At 37.9% G+C, this 17,781-nt stretch overlaps 1 long non-coding RNA gene across 4 annotated transcripts; it reads left to right on the top strand.

The window, feature by feature from the left end:
* The first annotated feature begins 4,242 nt into the window (after positions 1 to 4,242).
* On the top strand, positions 4,243 to 17,781 carry LOC140849193 (uncharacterized). 4 transcript variants are annotated; one of them, XR_012130858.1, is made up of 7 exons: positions 4,245 to 5,513; positions 7,472 to 7,590; positions 8,708 to 8,835; positions 9,332 to 9,737; positions 11,781 to 11,860; positions 12,736 to 12,791; positions 12,899 to 14,650. It is a non-coding gene; the product is annotated as an uncharacterized lncRNA (long non-coding RNA). The 4 variants fall into 4 exon arrangements; XR_012130857.1 differs by lacking the exon at positions 12,899 to 14,650 and adding an exon at positions 15,111 to 17,781 and having other exon boundaries at positions 4,246 to 5,513; XR_012130856.1 differs by lacking the exon at positions 12,899 to 14,650 and adding an exon at positions 15,111 to 17,781 and having other exon boundaries at positions 4,243 to 5,513; positions 11,781 to 12,791.

Raw genomic sequence — 17,781 nt, 5'->3', positions numbered from 1 at the left:
TATTCCTAGGATCAGTTTTATAAGTGGTTGTGCTATGATGGTCAAATGTCATAACAAGGTAATGCCTCTTTTAACTCTAAGAATTAGTCTTTGATCTATCTGGTGTTTTCTGTATCCATTCCAATATAAAGGTAGATTTGTCAGTGTCATTGTTTAATCAATCTTTGCTTTATGTATTTTGAGACAATTTTATTGGGCGCATTCAAGTCTGGAATCATTACTTGTGTATGTATGTATGTACCTATTGTAATAATGTTTTTTGGTCATAAAGTCAAATGTGTCAGGTATTACCGTAAGTACACCAGATTTCTTTTTTGGTTAGTATTTGCCTGGTAAATCTTTTTTGCCATGTGTTTACTTTCAATCTTTCAGTGTCCTTAGGCTTTAAATCTGTGTCTCTTGAAAACTGACTAAAGTTGGATTTTATTTGTTTTTAAATTCCATCCAACAGTCTCTGCTTTTAATTTAATGACTTGATTGTCATTGTTAATATGCTCCAGCTTGTTTATATCATTGCACTTTGTGCTTTACATTTGTCTGCACATTATATGGTTTTCCCTTTCCCTTGCTTTTTTTGTTATTGTTTTTCAATTGAATTTGTTTTTTTCTCTTCATTCCATATTTTACCCTTTCTGCTTTGGAAGTCATAAACTGTATTTTATTACTTTGGTAATTCATTACTCTTTGTATTAGTTTGCTACAGATGCCATAATAAAGTACCATGCACTGAGTCACTTAAACCACAGCAAATTATTTTCTACAATTCTGGAAGTAGAAGCCAAGATCAAGGTGTCCACAGAGGTTTTCCTTCTGAGGCCTCTCTCCTTGGTTGGTAAATAGCCATTACGCCCAGTGTCTCACATGGTCTTGTGTGTGTGTGTCTGTGTCCAAATTTCCTCTTACAAGGACAGTAGTCATATTGGATTAGTGTCCTCCCCAGTGACCTCATTCCATCTTTATTACCTCTTTAAAGTCCCTGTCTCCAAATACAATCACATTCTGAGCTATTGGGCTTACAACTTCAACATACGAATTTCGGGGAGACACAATTCAGCCTTGGTTTTCTTCTTTACATGCTAAACTTAACAAAGCTTAAAGGTTCAATCAATATCGGAATTACTTCCAATGCTATATTTTGGAGACCTTATGATCAATAATTGCTCCCCCTACTAATGTGCTATTCCCTCGTGTTTGGGTCTCTCTTCTTATAATCTCACAAATAAACATTATTAACTTAAAAAGATTTATACACATTTTTGGCTTACCATTCCTAGTTGGATCTTAGTCTCTGTCTCCCATGAGTGCCCTTTTTAAAATTGTTTCCTAAAATGTATTATTTATATTTTATTTTATGAAGATCAATTATCTATAACATCTTGAAATTTTTATTACATTTTTTCACTCTTATTCTCAAAGGATAATTGTGCTACAACTGCATTTCTTGATTGACAATTATGTTCTCTTAGCCTGTAAATTCACTAACGTCTTGCTTACATGTTGCTATTGAGATGTCTGCTGTCAGTCCATTTTCCCTTCCTTCTTTGAGGTTCTGTCTTTGCTTTTGAGATCTTTGACTTTAGCATCTTTCTAGATACAGATTTTTTTTTATTTATCCTTTTTCCATATAAATTGTTGGCTCCTGAATCTGTTAATTCAATTATTTTAGCAGTTCAGGAAAATTCTCAGCCAATACCTCTTCAAATATTGCCTCTCTTACTAAAGTAAGAAAAAAATATTTACTCTTTGCTCCATGCACTAAGATAGTGTTAGTTAGTTTCCACATCTCTTAGCATTTTATTCATTTTTTTCATGTCCTTGACCTTGCTGTACCTGGGAAATGTTTTGGACCTGCCTTCCTATTCACTTTTATTTGTTATTCAATTGTTTCTAAGTTATATTTAATTCTTCATTGACTTTTAAAAATTTCAACTTTGTTTTCCAAAACCCCATTTGGTTCTATTTCAAAAATGTCCATTTGTTCCTCATAGTCATTTATTACTTGTTTGTGTTCTTTATTCCACATTTGATTTCCTTATACACTTAATTGAAAATATATTTGTAATTACTATTTGGCAACTCTAACAGCTAAAATTTTCAGATAGTTTTAATCTGTTGTTTCTTTTTTCCCTTCCTGATTCATACTTATTGTGGCTTGTTGCCTTATATGTTTGATTTCTTTTAAAATTGGAAGCTCATATTTAGTTGACCTTTAAGTATGGAACTCTGAAGATCCTAACTTCTTAGAAGTTTTCATCCCCAAAGGGTTTTCAATTATTTTTGCAAAAAATACAGTAGAAACTCCCCACAGGATTGCATAAACCACCTAGAGTATCATGCCTTATATGGGATTTGCAAGGAACACCCATAAAGAGGGTTTCATTTTATTCTCTTAAAGGTATTTGGAGGGAAGGACCTTCAGGAAGGCCTAAGTCCTGGCCCCTTGATTCCTGCCCTGGAATGGACATTTGTTCCCAGGCTGCTCAGGTTTAGTGTTTGCTTAATAGTCCAAATCAGGTTTCAGGCTTTGTTTATGCCCTTGATTGAATCCCTTCTGTCTTTTTCTGCGACCAGCGGTGCAACTGAGGGACATTTGTTTTAACTTCCCCAGGTGTAATTGTTTGGTGTGTTTGAGGTTTATTTAGGGTTATCTATTCCCCGGTATTTCTACGTTGAGAAGTCCTTCAGTAGCTTTTAAAACTGCCGTTCTGTAAGGCAGGGAATGTAGGATCTTGTTGATAGCAGACGGAAGACTAAATCTAGAAAGGAAAGTAGAAACAGGAAGTGTTTTCCTACTAAAAATGTGTTGTTACTTCTATTGTTGCTTCTGAGAAGGAAGATTAAATGGAAGGATTCTTTTTATTGTTTGAGGAGCCAGAGGAGATAGAAGGGATGCAGGTGCAATGAGATAATAGAAAGGGAATGGGAGGGAAGCAGGGTGGTCAAAGATTAAGTTCTTTCAATGCTTTGATAGATTTAGGAAGTTTAGCTTCAGCTTTCTGTGCTGAAGATACATGGCTACACATTTTGTTGAGGCAATACCTTTCATAATTGTAACTACGGCAAATGTTTGAGGAGAGTCTGAGATTCAAGGTTTTAAAATAGCCAATGAGTTGTCAGATTATTTCAATTTATATTGCTTATTCTTTCAGAAAATGTTTCTAGTGCTCGTGGGGGAACCATTCTTTACATGCTTTTTGTTCTATTTGTTTCCTATGTGTAACTTCTTGATACTCAGACAATATCTCCTTATAAAAGTATAGTGGTTAAGAGCTTGGGCTCTGGAATCAGAATCCTTAACCTGGTACTTAATTGCTGTAAGACATTGGGCAATGTTACTTTCCTTTTTTGAGGTTTAGTTATCTGAACTTCATAAACTATGTATAACAATGGCACTTTATAGGGAAGGATTGAGTTTTTCAAAGAGCTTTAACTATCATAGTACTGGTAAATTGCTCATCAAAGTGATTGGTAAATAGCTCATCGAAGTATTTGGTGAATAGTAAATATTTGATAGCAGTTTCTATCCTCTTCTTTCTTATGTTCCTCCTCTTCTATTCGTACAACTACAGTGACTACAATACCACTTAAAGTGTTTTGCATAAATTGGACCCCCTGATATGCATCTTTTTTGATTATTGGATAAATAAAAACATAAAAATCCTCCTTGATCTTTGCCCCTCCCAGTACTCGTTCATTCATATTTATTGTATTTCCCGGCTATGTGCCAGATACTTTGCTTGAACAAAACAAAATCTCCTCAGTCAGAGGACTTACATTTAATAGAATATATAAAAGAAAGCAATTCCTATTCAAATCAAAATAAATATTCTTCGGAACATCACACGGATTTGGAATGGGAGGAGAGCTGGACCAAGGAGACCATTTAGGGAACGACCAGAGCAGACTGCGTGGGGGTACGGCCTTCCCTGGGGAGGGCTGTCCATAGTATTCTCCTCTGAGGGTGTTTTAACCTTGTCAATATTCCTACTTTAGATTTTAAAATAAATGATTTTAATATTTCTCCTATTTATTAAATATGGCAATATATACCCACCTCAAAATTAATTTGGTCTTTTAACTTCCCAAGTCATATCATCAGTTATTTCTTTACTATATCCTGGTGCTGAAAACATGAGGTTTTATGGTAATAAACAAAGTAAATAATGTTACACCCCCTTTTTTTTATTGTTGTTGTCTACCCATACCAAGGGATGCAAATCTTTTAGATGTTTGTCAGACCTTGTTGTAATCTTGTGTGTCAGTTATGATAATTTCAAGCTTATTAGAGAGAAAATTCTAAAAATACGGCTGTGTATCAGGTGAAATTGAAAATGGATTATTGGAAAGAGCACCTTATTCATAAGAAATATCTTAAAGCATTATGTATGAGAAAATTATAATACTTCTGGGTTTTTCCCCTTCTAGATCTCAATGTTTATGTTCAGCACCCTTTTATTACTCTACCTGGAAATCCCAGTTTAATTTTATGCATGATTTTAATACCTTCCTTCATGCGAATTGCATTTCTCACATTTTTGGTAGAGGTAAGCAATATTACCTACAGTGTCACTGGCCTTCACTGGATAGCCCTTTAATAAAATCTTTGCCCGATGTTGGAACAGGAGCATGTTGTAAAACTTAGAAGTTATTCAAAGCTGATAACTTCTGAAAACAAGATTTTAAAACAGTATAAAATTGATTATGAGGCTCAAGTCTATCTTTTCTTAAAATATAGGACTACATGGAAGATGTGACAAATTGTGTTCTTTGTTGTATACTGCTTCGTGTCAATAAATTGCTTTGGGAGTGATTGGTAAGGAAAAGATAGCATGAGGCCACGTCTGGGAGAAACCAGGCACTACTGAGAATTGGGGGACCTATTGACAAATCTCCCCTACCTCTCAGTTCTAGACTTTGTCACTCCCACTTAAAAGAAACTTGTAAATACCTACTATATAGAATTGGAAAACAAAAAGTATTGGAGATTACAGCCAAGGGAGAATGTCAGCTCAGCAGACAGTATTGGAGAACGTGTCTTAACGGAATTCATGGAGTATTCGTGGGGGTCCTTGGAACATCATGTACAGCGTTGGCATATTTAGTGTTTACATTTTATATTCGTGAAGTACAGAAACTTTCATTTCATCCTTGTTTTTCTTCAACAACTATCCTTTATGCACGTGAGAAGCTCCTGTTGGATTCTCCCTGAGGAGGACGCCGCCCCAAATCACTCACGAAAGGCGTCTCTTGATGCAACAAGCAAGAGGAATTTATTCAGGAACCAGCTAGCTGGGGTCCAAGCATCAGCCTGACGCAGAGGGTCTCAACAAGGACCCCGAGCAGTCAAAGCCGGAGGTTTTTATAGCATTTTCTAAAAAGACAGTATTGTTCTACAAGCACGTAACAGGGGTTTTTTTCCAAGGACGCATAAATCTTCGGTTGGCGCCACATCCCGGGGGTTTCACGAGATAAGAACACTCTCAGCCATACAGTGTTTCAGCAAGATAAGCTTGGTATGTATGACTAACTGACTAAGGTTAGCTGTCTGAAGGCCGCAGCTGCCCACCACCTGGTGTTCATGATTAACTTGTTTTTCACCTTGTTTTTCAAGGGCTTTCTGAACATATTCAGGAAGTAGCCTCTGAGCTTCTCAAAATGGCTGTGCTTAGGCTAACAGGCTAACCTGTTGTCTTCACTGAATGCTTAGATCCTACACTCCCGAAGTCTGAATGATGGAATAGATGAAGTCCATGTTGGTGAACCCACTTTCTTAGCAATCTTAATAGTAAGAAAAATCTCTGCCTGAGTATATAATGCATAAGGTTCATGGCCATGTGATAGACTTGACCCTGTCCAAAGAAGGACAAATTTAAATATCCCAAAAGTATCTACCCTTCCTATATTCTATGTCCAAATATAATGGCAGTAAAACCTAAAAGCATTTTTCTATGTGGACAATGACAGTAAAATACATACCAGAAATTCTAAAGACTTGATTGATGCTATGATGATATACATTGTTATGATCTGTCCAAAGACACTTTAAGGTGGTTTTTATAAGAAGACCACAGATGCTGTGTGACTAAACATCATTTAAATGTGGATGAAAAAGTAAGCTAATCTGAATAATGAAGAATAAAGGACAAAAATTATGTGGAATTTTACACTGGGAAAAGATACAAAACCAAAATATAAATGTTATTTTTGTGCATTATGATAACAGGCAAAAGGGGGAAACAAAATGGATTACAGGACTCTTTTTCTCTCAATGACAGAAGAGGAGTTTATTAAGGGAAAAATTTTCCCAAATTTTCATAGAGTTTTAAATTTATGTACTTTTCCACCTGGGTCTTCATACATTAAATGCATATTCTTATTTATAAATATATGTAGAGATGTTCCACATACAATCATTTTAAGGACTCTAAAAGTCTTTACTATCTCATCATCTTTTCTATGCCTTAGAGGTTGTTTTTTTTTTTAACTTAATCCAGGAATTTTTGTGTTTTTTTTTTCAACGGGAACGTTGGTTTGGGTAACCTTCTCTATGTGAGAAGTATTTTGTGAGATATTTTTGTCAAATTTATAAGACAATGATCAAATTTTCTATAAGAAAAGGCAGATATTGCCCACTGAGTTTGAATCCCATGACAGTGCTAATTCTAATTATCTTTCTTTGCCTTTAGCTGTACCTTCAGGGTATCATTTTCCTTTTTGTTGTACGGTCTCCGGAAATGAAATATGCAAAAGGAACAATGAGCAAGCATTCAGGTTTCAGGTTGGAAGGACGTGAATGAACACCTGAAAATAATTACAATATTTAATTTTGTGGCAGTACCTTTAACATCAAGTTGTAAGGACAGATTTCTCTTTCTCTCTCAGCTAGGCACATTGGACGGTGTCATTCTGGGAAAAAGAAATAGGATTAGATTGAATGCAGGGCTACATAGCTTCTAAGTCATGGGTCTTATTGATTGTAATGAAGCAAGTGGCATTTTTGCCCTGCACATCCCTCTAAGCAGTGGTTAATCACCAATTCTTGTTTTTCTGCTGCTTATGGCAAGTACAGGTCCCTGAATAGGAGACACAATAATATGAGTGTTTGGAATATTTGGAAAAGGCAAGAGTAGCCAATTAATGTAACTTTTTATGATATAATGTGATGGCAGCCAATTAACGTAGCATTTTATGATGTCATCTGGATGGCAAGAGGCCAAAACACTGATCAGGATCCATCTGAGCTCGCAGACTGATGGGCAAAAGGCTTGAAAGAGAAAAATAGTGAAAGAGCATTTCGGGGGACTTGGCTCCTGCAGGGTTGACACTGTCAAGGAGAATCTTGTACGCAGTAAATTCATCATGTTTATTCTTGTAAAGCGAAAGGTAAAAAAATGTAATTACAAAAGCATACGTCCTCTTCTTAGGTGTACAGCTGTAATTATATGTTTATGTCATTTTATTTTCTCTGTAGAGAATTAGAGAAAACCTAATTCTTCAAGAATTAGGAAAACCCTCCAAACCCAGAAGAGCTGGAAGATGTTCAAGTGAAGGAGTGAAAACGGATGCCCTCGCTGCCGCGTCCTGGCTGAGGTGAGCGCCAGGGGCTGCACCCTCAGGCAGCACTGACGTCGGAAGCTTGTCCTAGACCGCTGATGAACTCTTGGCTTTCAACTGGAAACCTTGCTTTTGTCTCTGTAATGCCTCTCTAATAGGTCGCATTGAAATCATGCCTCCTAAAGCATCTGTCCTGTCTTCACTCTTTTACTTTGTCTCCTTCAGTTTTTTTTTTTCTGGGTCTTAAGCTGCCAGATGTTCATTCATCTGTGCTATTCAAGAAGTTCTTTGATATTTTTATCAACTTTAACAAAATCCCATGTTTTTTGCAAGGGTTGCAACTTCATTTTTGCCTTGTACTTCAATTGTAATATTAATAACTGTGAGTAACATATGAAAAAGAGCAAGTGAATTTATACTATCTGGAAATCAATAAGAAATGAACTGGAAATGAAACAGTGCAGAGGGCAAGGTTGAGGTTTAGCATAATACAAAGGGGATGTGTTTGGTTAAGAATTAGTTTTAAAAGTAGTTGATAAAGTAGTATTTGTTCATGAACATACATTTGGGCATTTTACTTGAAAAAAGGAGGCTGAATTACCACTGGCAAGAAATCTGGTTGGATTCAGAGCCTAGGATGTGAAAGGTAAAACATGAATGTACAAAATATCTGATGTTTAACAGGAAAATCACGCTTTGACATGTCAAGCTGTTTACACCAGGAATATAAAAAGAGAAAGAAAAGTTGTTTTCAACAAGAAAGAAGAAAATAGCCATTAGAAATGTTTCCTTATGTGTTCACAAAGGTTAGAAGAATGTTCCCTTTACGAGAATGTTCCTTATACTTTAGGTTTAAGACTGTGAAGGGGGATCATATTCCATTCTTTGAGGCTGTTCATATATTTTGGGAAAATATAATTATAAGAACACTTGCTATGTTGGCAGAGAAAGCTTAAGTCCTGTCCCAATTCAAATAGCAAGAAAGTGGTTTGTTTGTTTGTTTTTTGTCAGAGTGGTGGAAGCTCTCAAGCTCCAGGAACAACCTAAAAGTTCCTGGGAGGGTCTTATCAGAGGTAATAAAGAGGAAGGTAAGGGTGGGGCTTACTCTGAGCACCCCACAGGTCAGTTCCAGACCCTGTTCCTCTCGTTCCAGCTGTGCTTCACACCGAGCTCCCTAGGAAACCCGTTGGTGGTGTTTCTGGATGAGCCATCCATGGAGATGGACCCCGCAGGGCAGCAGCAGATATTTGGAGGTTCATATTAAGTATCAGAGTCAATACTGTAAGTCTAGTTATTTATTTATTTTTTTACATTTGCTCCATTAACCTTTGAGGATCACATTCTCTATTATTTAATTCAGTGAATCTCAATATAGTATTCAAAATTCCTCAAGGAAGAAAAAATAAACATTTTTAAGAATCAGATAGACTCTTGGATGTATTGGATGAACTTTGTTTCTCTTACTCCTCTTCCCTGCCTCTTTCTTCAATTTTTTTGTTACTGAAAGTCCTACAATGTGGTTTCTCTATATCCCAACTTGTGTTACTTTGAAAAACAAACATTTTACTCACTGTTTCCCAATCTACTTTTCATTCTATGAAGCCAAGTAGTGTGGTAATATAATTACATAATTCAGTATAATTTCTATCCTTTCTCTCTAGAGCAAAGATTTTTTTCTTGCAACTTGGTTTAAAATTTTATATTCAGTCATTATTCCCATTCATCTATTTTCCTAAGTAACTTTCTAAATGTAAACAATCCCTTACTTTACCTTTAGACAGGCAATTCAGACCATTGTTAAAAACACGGAGAGGGGCGCCCTCCTGGCCACATTACACGGCAGAGGCTGAGACCCTCCTGGTGTCTGGGAGGCTGAGGTGGGTGCCTGCTGAGAGCCAGCACTTGGTCCCCAAGAGAGATTTTCGCTTTTGCTCTCCAGCAACTTGATTTATGATCAAACACCTTTCTCTGCATTTCAGTTAAGGAAGAAATTAAGAGACAAGTATTTTTTTCTTTCAACTCTTTTGTTCTCTTCCCTGAGCTTGGTGTATTGGTTCCATTCAACATCTGAAAAACAAGTCTGGTAAAGATTATCTTCTAGAAGTGAAAAGGAAGGAAGCCTCTCAGGGGGGACTCTCCACGCAGATTGTGAAGCTCTTTCCACAGGCTGCTGAGCGGGAAAGGTAAAGGAGGTTTTTGGCTTGGGTGACAGGTCTGAGTTTTACAGTATACATCATTTAGTTTTGTCCTAGCCCAGACAGGAAGAGAAAGGCTGAGCTGGCTTGTTTATTACAAAATAAGTTGTTGGGGGGGGGGGGTCATATGTATGGGAAAAAAAGAGCAATTGGAAGTTATTTTCAGTGAGTGCTTCATACCTCAGAAAGGTGGATGGAGTGTGTGCACACGTGTGGGTGTGTGAATGATGGAACAGTTTAGAGATTAGGAACAAAGTACAAAGTACACCATGAACTTGATTTTAAGAAATAGACAGTGAAAATTATGTATCAACCTATAGCATTTTTACCAAGTACAAAATTGAATCAAGTGCTTGATGACACACACTTACATGCTTAAGAAAAATTGACTCTGTCCTAAGATAATTGATTATAAGTCACTTGATATTCCCTATGGTTCTTTTAAATTTGTGTGGTCAGATATGGGCAAGAAGCAAGGATAACCAAGCCCATGGGAAGGGCAGAATGATGTTGAATTGAATTGAAAGATGTATAGGGTTTTCCTATCTACTCGTTTTCAAAAATAATATTTATTGAGCACCCACTATCTGCTGGAGACTATGTATCCAACAGTTAATAAATAAGCAAGGTTCTTAGGGTACTTGCAGTCTTTTGAGGATAAAGATGTTAAGCATATGAAGATACAAGATTGAGAAATGACATTAAGGTAAGACTTTAAGACAGAGCAGGGCTTGGCCAGCCGAGGAATAGGAATAAGAGCCACTCACTCGAGCAAACAGCACATGTAAAAATTAAGTCAAGAATGAACTTCATACATGAAAAAGATGGAAAGAAAGCTTACATAGTTGATGTATAAAGAGATATCCACATGGAGATGCCAAAATACAGATATGTATTTTGGGTCAGAAGAAAAGAAAGGTCACTGAGAGATCTATTCTAGAAATGAACAAACGGGGACATTTTTACCCTATTAGAAGACCATTAAGCTTAGGAGAATGGGTGAGGTCATCAAGGAAGATGGAAAGGGGAATGGGTCCAGGGTGGAGCTCAGGAACTCTCAGTATTGAGATGGATTGAGGAAGAAAAGCTGGTGGGGAAACCACCACCACCACATCCACAGCCACAATGACAAATACTAAGTGGTGTCTAGAACAGCACGGTCCGGTAGAATTTCTGTGTTCATGGAAAAGTCCTATATCTCTGCTGTTCTGTGTGGTAGCCAATAATCACAGGTGGCTACTGAATACTTCCAGTGTGGCTAGTGTAACCAAGGAATTGACTTTTTATCTATTTTAAATTTTATCTATTTAAAATTTTATCTATTTTAGTTAATTTAAATGTAAATAACCACGTGTAGCTAATAGCTAACCTTAGAGCAAATCTAGAGAGAAAGAAAATCATTCGTGTGTTGGTTGTATCAAGAGCCAGGAGAGAAAGCATGTGTGTGTGGTTTTAAGGATGATGGGTATCACTTTATTTAATACTTTTGGGAAGTCTAAAAAAATGACTAAAGAGTATCCCCCAGATCGTGCAAATGTAGAGTTCATGCATGACTTTATCTGGGGAGCGGGAAGCTGGATGCGAAGGAAGAATTTTTGGTAATAGGAGGGAGTTCAACAGTTTTAATTCTTATAAGAGAGATTGAAAATTAAATGTAGAGGGGAAATTTGATTAAAAGGTTCCAGGTTGAAGGAATGACTTTTCAGAGTAAGAAATAGAGCACTGGAAGAAAGTACAGGCTGAGTATGAAAGGTTCTTTATCAGAGCTATTTTTCAGAATCAATCTTGATTGAACATTAAATGAGAGGCAATCAGATTTTTGTGGTCATCAAATTTTCATGACCAAAAATAAGTTATTTGGCTTACAATCATGTTTTCTCTAATGTAACTATTTACCTTTCTATTTAAGAAAACTGAAAAATTATTTTGTTATTTTGGCTATCAGTTTCTTCCCAGTATTGCCTTCCCCTTAAATGCTCCCCAATTTAACACTGACCAGCAGTGATAAATCTCACTCTCTCTTCCTCTCAGGTATTGCTCCATGATGCCATACAAATTACCTATGGAAGATGTTCACCCTCTATCTCAGGCCTTTTTCAATTGAAAGGCAGGTCAGCTTAGACATATTTAAGACTTTATGTATTGCATATTTTTACGTGGAGTGCATATTATGTAATTTCAAGTAGGAGAATTATATAGTCAATCGAACCTTGGGAAACCTCTGCTGAAATTGTCTTTAAAAAATCCCAAAGGGAATGGAGGAGTGGTGGCCCTAGACTGAGGTCGATTCTACATCTGCTAACAAAGAAATCGAGCTGCAAATAAGTCTGAACATTCTGTGCCAGTTCCGTTGCTTGGTGTCAGAGGACAGTTATCGCCATGTTGTCCCAAAGAACACCATGTTGAGCTTCCCCATATGAATATCTCCATATTTATCAAAGTCAGAGGCATGAGGAGCAAGAATACGGAGGCCCAAATGAAGATCACAACAGGAAGTTACATGGGAAGATAACGTGACAAGATACATTGTGATAAATCAGGACTGGGGAGGGTTTCTGCCCTCGTTCCAGAGGCACTGACTAGAGCTCACACTGGACATTTATGAGGCCTTGACATGCAGAAATGTGAAATTCATTACAAAGAGACCAGCATAGAGTGTACTCCTCCATAGATTTATAAATATCAAAAAGCAATGCTTGATTTGGAGTCCAAAACATACATATATAAACAATCAAAAGGCAAAATACTGGAATAGGACACCGGGATCTCTTTCATGAGCTACTCTACTGGTGATTTATACACTCATGTACTGCTATTTTGATTAGCCATGTCAATATTCTTGAATTTATCCTTCAAGAAAACTTAAGGACTTGGCCTGTGTCTTAAAGTATCTCATGGATTTGAAGTTGCTGTGTTTATTGCATATTTTGAAAACATTTCTGGTGAAAAAAATGTAAGCCACGAATGTCAGACCCTTTAAATGCAGTGAAATGGACCTTGGAACTGGAAGAATGTAACATCTCTCAGGCTACCTTGGAACAGGTAAGTTTTCTTTAGACCAGTGAGCATCATACGGGGGAACCTCTGTGTGCATCCATCGCTTAAAAACACTGACATTTTTGTTCCCTTATTTATTTTCTCCTACTTAGAACTCTCTAAAGAACAGGAGCTGGGAAATTTTGATGACGAAGTTGAGACAACAGTTAGATAGAAACTCCTCCTGGACAAAAAGCCTTAAACTTCTGAAAGAGCCTTAAAACTCTGAACCTCCTAACAGGCTTTAGGTCTTACTACATTATCAGTTTCTATAATTACAGAAGAATCTTCCATATTACTGCAGCTAACACAATGAAGCATCTGGTAGTTTAAATATTCAATAATGATTAAGATTTTAAATGGTGTTTTAAACTTTGGAACTTTAGAGGGGAGAGGTACAAATAGGGAAAGGTAGTAAACACTTAACATAATTAGTGTTTTACATACTAATTTAACATGAATCGCTAAAAAGGCCTATTTTGTGCTTAATTCAAAACTCACGTAATCTTAGATTGTTTTTTGGTTATTATCAATAAGGCTGAATGTTGAGCACATTTTAAAAACAAAATATTGTGTTTTTTTAGACCTAAATGTCAAATATATCAGCTATTTATAACCATTATTTGCTTAAGTACTAGTTTAATGTGACATTGACTATAAGAAGATTGATAAGTTAAAGGATGAAATTATACAGTATAACCTTCAAATATAATTGTACATTCTAATTGTAAAATAAATTTGGGGGAATTTGAGGATATATATAAATTAGGTAGATGAAGATAAGAGTAATCTGTAATAAAACACAGTAAATATTTCTGCCGTCCTATATTCAATGTGCTTTTCATAAGTGCTTTTTCAAAGTTGACATTGGTGAGCATAGTAATTTCCCATATTTCTCCACTCCACAATTCATGAGCATTTCTCACGTCGTTATCACACTTCTGTATTGTAATGACTGAATCGAGTTCCTTTGATCAGCTATCAAGGCTTTCACTGAACCTTTTCCTATTATCTGCCATTTTGGTTATATGCAACTTTATCTCATAAATGAATCTGTGATGAATTTCTCTTAAGTCATCTTTATTATAGTTTTCATTATTGTTTACTGCTATGATAAGTAGTTCAGATATCAATTAATGGCTCTCTATGAGATCTAGATAAATCAGTCCTCTGACCCGCAGAAAAATTCAATGCCCATTCTAAGCTTCTGAAAACCCTACAGGAGCTCTTCATCTCATGCTCGTCCCTGACAGACTCCCCTGCTCTGCTGAGCACTGCCATCTGGTCTGTGGTTTGCATTCTTTCCCCTTCACCTTGGCATTGACTTAAAGGTAGAACGCGGCTCCTCACCTTGATTCCTACAAAGAACTATTTCCACACATAATTTGTAAAAGAGGCAAGTTCTCCTAACTTGTAGGAAGGCTTAGAATGTGTATAAAAATTTGTCATTTTAGCTGTAATATTCTAATTTCCTTGAAAAGGAAACTCTATCCATTGTGTTAATTGCATAATTAAAATCTACAAAGAAATATATTTATGATTTTGGTACCTGAGACATTTTCTATCCCTGGGTTACCACACCTATTTGGTTGCTTTAGTTTAATGGTTCTCCCCCGGGGCATCCACCCGCCTTCCCAAGGGAACGTTTGGCCTTCTCTGGGGATGTGTTTGGTTATCTCATCTAGGAGCTGCTACTGGTGTCTTGTAGGTAGAGGCTAGGGAGGCTGCCAAACATTCTGCAACCTGCAGGACCATGCCTACAACAAAGAAGTATCCAGCTCCAAATGTCAGTGCCAGTATTGAGACACCCTGGTTTCATTAACCACGTGAGCATATCCTCTAAGCTTTGATTACTCAGCATCTAGCATGCAAGACTGTCTCACATTCCTGTTGTGCTCTGTGATCCTCCAGGAATTTTTTTTTTTTTTTTTGTATGAGTCCTTTTTTCCAGGCCCTAATGGCTCAACCAGAGAAAAAGGTGATCAGTTTAGAATTTGCTTCATTTTTGTGATAGATTATCACAAGTGGTCAGAAAGAGGAGCCCAGTAAAAAGTAATGCCTTTCGCTTTTCTCATTCCTGTCAAATGGGCACTTGTCCTGATCAAAAAAGGATGCTGCGAGGTTCTGTGATTTCTTCCGATGCAACTGCTTGGCCGTGGGCCCTGCCAAGGGTCAGATAAAAGCGCATCCTCGGACAGGCTTCTTCAGCTGCTCTCAGCAGGGCATTCTGGACTTTAATTTTGTAAATTTGCTACTTCTGTAGGCTAAAATCATCCAACTCAGCTCTGTTTCATTCTTTACACCCTTTAAATTATTGCTTTGCAGCTCCTGCCTGTAGCCTCATCTTTGGCCGCATGGTAAGGACCCCAGGAAAACACACTTCTGGAATAAGTAGAACACTCTGAATGTTTTCCAGCCAGGATGTCTTCATGAATTGGAAAAGCTCCCCATTCTTGGTGATTTTGTATTTCATATATCTCTGTTCCTGGTAGTAATTTCTGTGTTACTCGGGTTTCTTTGGTTACGCGAAACAGACTCGCCTGCGTTAACTCAGGTTATGAGGGGCTTGTGATCCCAGTCATATCCAAAAATAAGGACAGGTCTGAAAGAGCCACTTGAAGGGTACGGTGGCTTCAAGACAGCCACAGGAATCTTCACAGCCGGAGGTCATGACATTTCAACAGGCTCCCCTGCGGAGGTTAGAGACTCAGCTTCTTGCGCTTCCCTGCTCATCATCTGTACAGTCTTACTTCCCCCAGTTCACAGATTGGCTACGGCACTCACTGCTCCGTACAGCTCTTCTCTACCCACTCCTTCTGCTTGCTTAAAGCTTCTCTTTACTTTACCCCCGTGGCCGACCTTGTCCCTCCTGCCTCATTGCCTCTCTTTCTGAATCTCTTTGGCTTCCTCTAAATTTCCCAATTCAGTTTCCAGAAAGCCAAAACCTGTGATTAGCTTTGTCGCTATTTTAGCCAAGCCTTTTATAACCAACAGCCCAGGGGCTGAATGGACTATGGTCTTCTGCCCTTGATGCAAATGATGGTCAGTGTTAAATTAAGAACAGCCTGGCCCTCATTCTTCAGGAGGGCAGTTTCCCATGGGGCAGATACAAGCTAGTAAGCACCAAGCCTGTCATTTTTAATAAAACCCATATAAGGAGTTTAACCCATGTATGAGCTAGAGTTCATGTCTTTTAACTCAGATTCCCCCGCCCTCAACTGCAAATGCCTTGGAAAATCTAGCAGGATTCCTCTGGATTAGATAAAAAACAAAACAAAAAATAACAGCGGATTCAAGTAAAATGAACAGGCATTTATTACCTAGAAATTCTTACTGCCTCAATGCATTTTATTTTTTGAAGTTATAGTAAAATATATGTATAACAGAGAATTTGCTTGAAATAAACTAGACTCAAGAATTCTGTGTTAGTCATGTTTGGGAGTGCGTGCTGAGTTTACAGCTACAGCAATTTCCCGTTTTCTGGGGGCAGCATTATCTCCTTTTGGCAGGCTCACGGGGTGGGGCTCCAACAGCTGCACCTGCGTCCTGTGATTCCAAACTAGGGATAAAAACAGAGGAAAGCTGGAGCAGCGCCACACCCAGGGAGGGGTCCTGTGAGCCCCGAGCGGACGGGCAGTCCTGTGACACTAGCAGCTGGGGTGGGTGCCTCTGCAGAGAGCTCCGTGAACTCTTTGTGCTGAGATTTTGTTCTCGGGTAATGCTGATAATTCTGATATTTGATCCTAGTCACGCGGGTCACAAATGGATATCTGTACATGTTCTTTATAAAAGAGATAAGAAAAATATAGAAGCTTGTAGGAGGAAAATAAGCAAAAGGAGAAGAAATCAGTGCCTAAAATTACTGTTGCTGCTAAAATTCCAGAGAACGCGTCATTAGCTCTAACCTGCTGCCAAACGTCTAAGTTTTAGTTTGCTTGAAAAGTTTCTTAGAAAATTAATCATGTCCACAAATTTTGCTTTTCCTCAATAGCTTTGATGTAATCTTAGATAGACAGGCCTACCCAGTTCGCCACCTTTCTGGGCACAGTGAGTCAGCTGTCCGTCGTGTACTGGAAAGTATGATCTGGGAGTTGATGGGCCAAATCACGTTGTCAAGGAAGAAGGAGGCATCTACCATCTCCACTTAGGAGTCTTTCAAGGAGAGGCTTACCTTGGCCACTAGCCACTCCTTTGTACACACCATCAATGCCTGGTCTTCTCATCTTTCATCACAATTGCTTGACAAAACCCCAGTCTGGTTAAACCTGCATTAGGGAGGTGAACATTGGGAGGAAATACACATGAGCAAAATAACTAGTCTCACTTTAAATGGATGGCCACTGTTTTCAAGTGGGGCCTGCCTACTCCCCCTAATCTGTTCATTCTTTCCCTGATTGGGTAACTAATTAAATTACTTAGTCACATCTTCTTGCTTCTCAGATGCTAGCATCTCTCTCTTTCACTCTCAGCAGGTGACCTTGCTTCTCACTTGACTGTGAAAATAGAAGCAGGTAGGAGAAAGCACAAGCTTTCACAATCTTAACAACCAACTGGGTTTTCTTGTACCTGTGCACTATGACTTTCTTATTAGTACAAAAATGAACAATATTCTGCATAAGGCCAGGATCCACACCTGTGCATCTGATCCCGTCATCACCACCCCTTCCCTGCTCAGGCACATGCTCTGTCAAATGCCTGCCCCTCACCTGCTTTGTCTTCACTATTAAAGCTCATTAAGATTACCTTTTAAGTGCAATGGGAGGATTTCTGGTGATACATAGATGAGAAGAATAGTCCAGATAACTCTGTGCTCCCACAACAAACTCTGAGGAAAACAGTGACATAGTACATGTGTGAAAATCCCTACATTTGCCACTCCCATACCCAGTTTGTCTCTGTTCTTAACCAGCAATTAAGACACTGAAATCATAGAAACCTCTAAGGTTCCATCAATAGAGGCTGAAAGAATGTGTAAATTGGTGGGAAGTTCTGCCTC

This window comes from Manis javanica, chromosome 4, assembly GCF_040802235.1.
Source record: "Manis javanica isolate MJ-LG chromosome 4, MJ_LKY, whole genome shotgun sequence".
Classification (NCBI taxonomy): Eukaryota; Metazoa; Chordata; class Mammalia; order Pholidota; family Manidae; genus Manis; species Manis javanica.
This window is presented reverse-complemented; position numbering and strand designations above follow the sequence as displayed.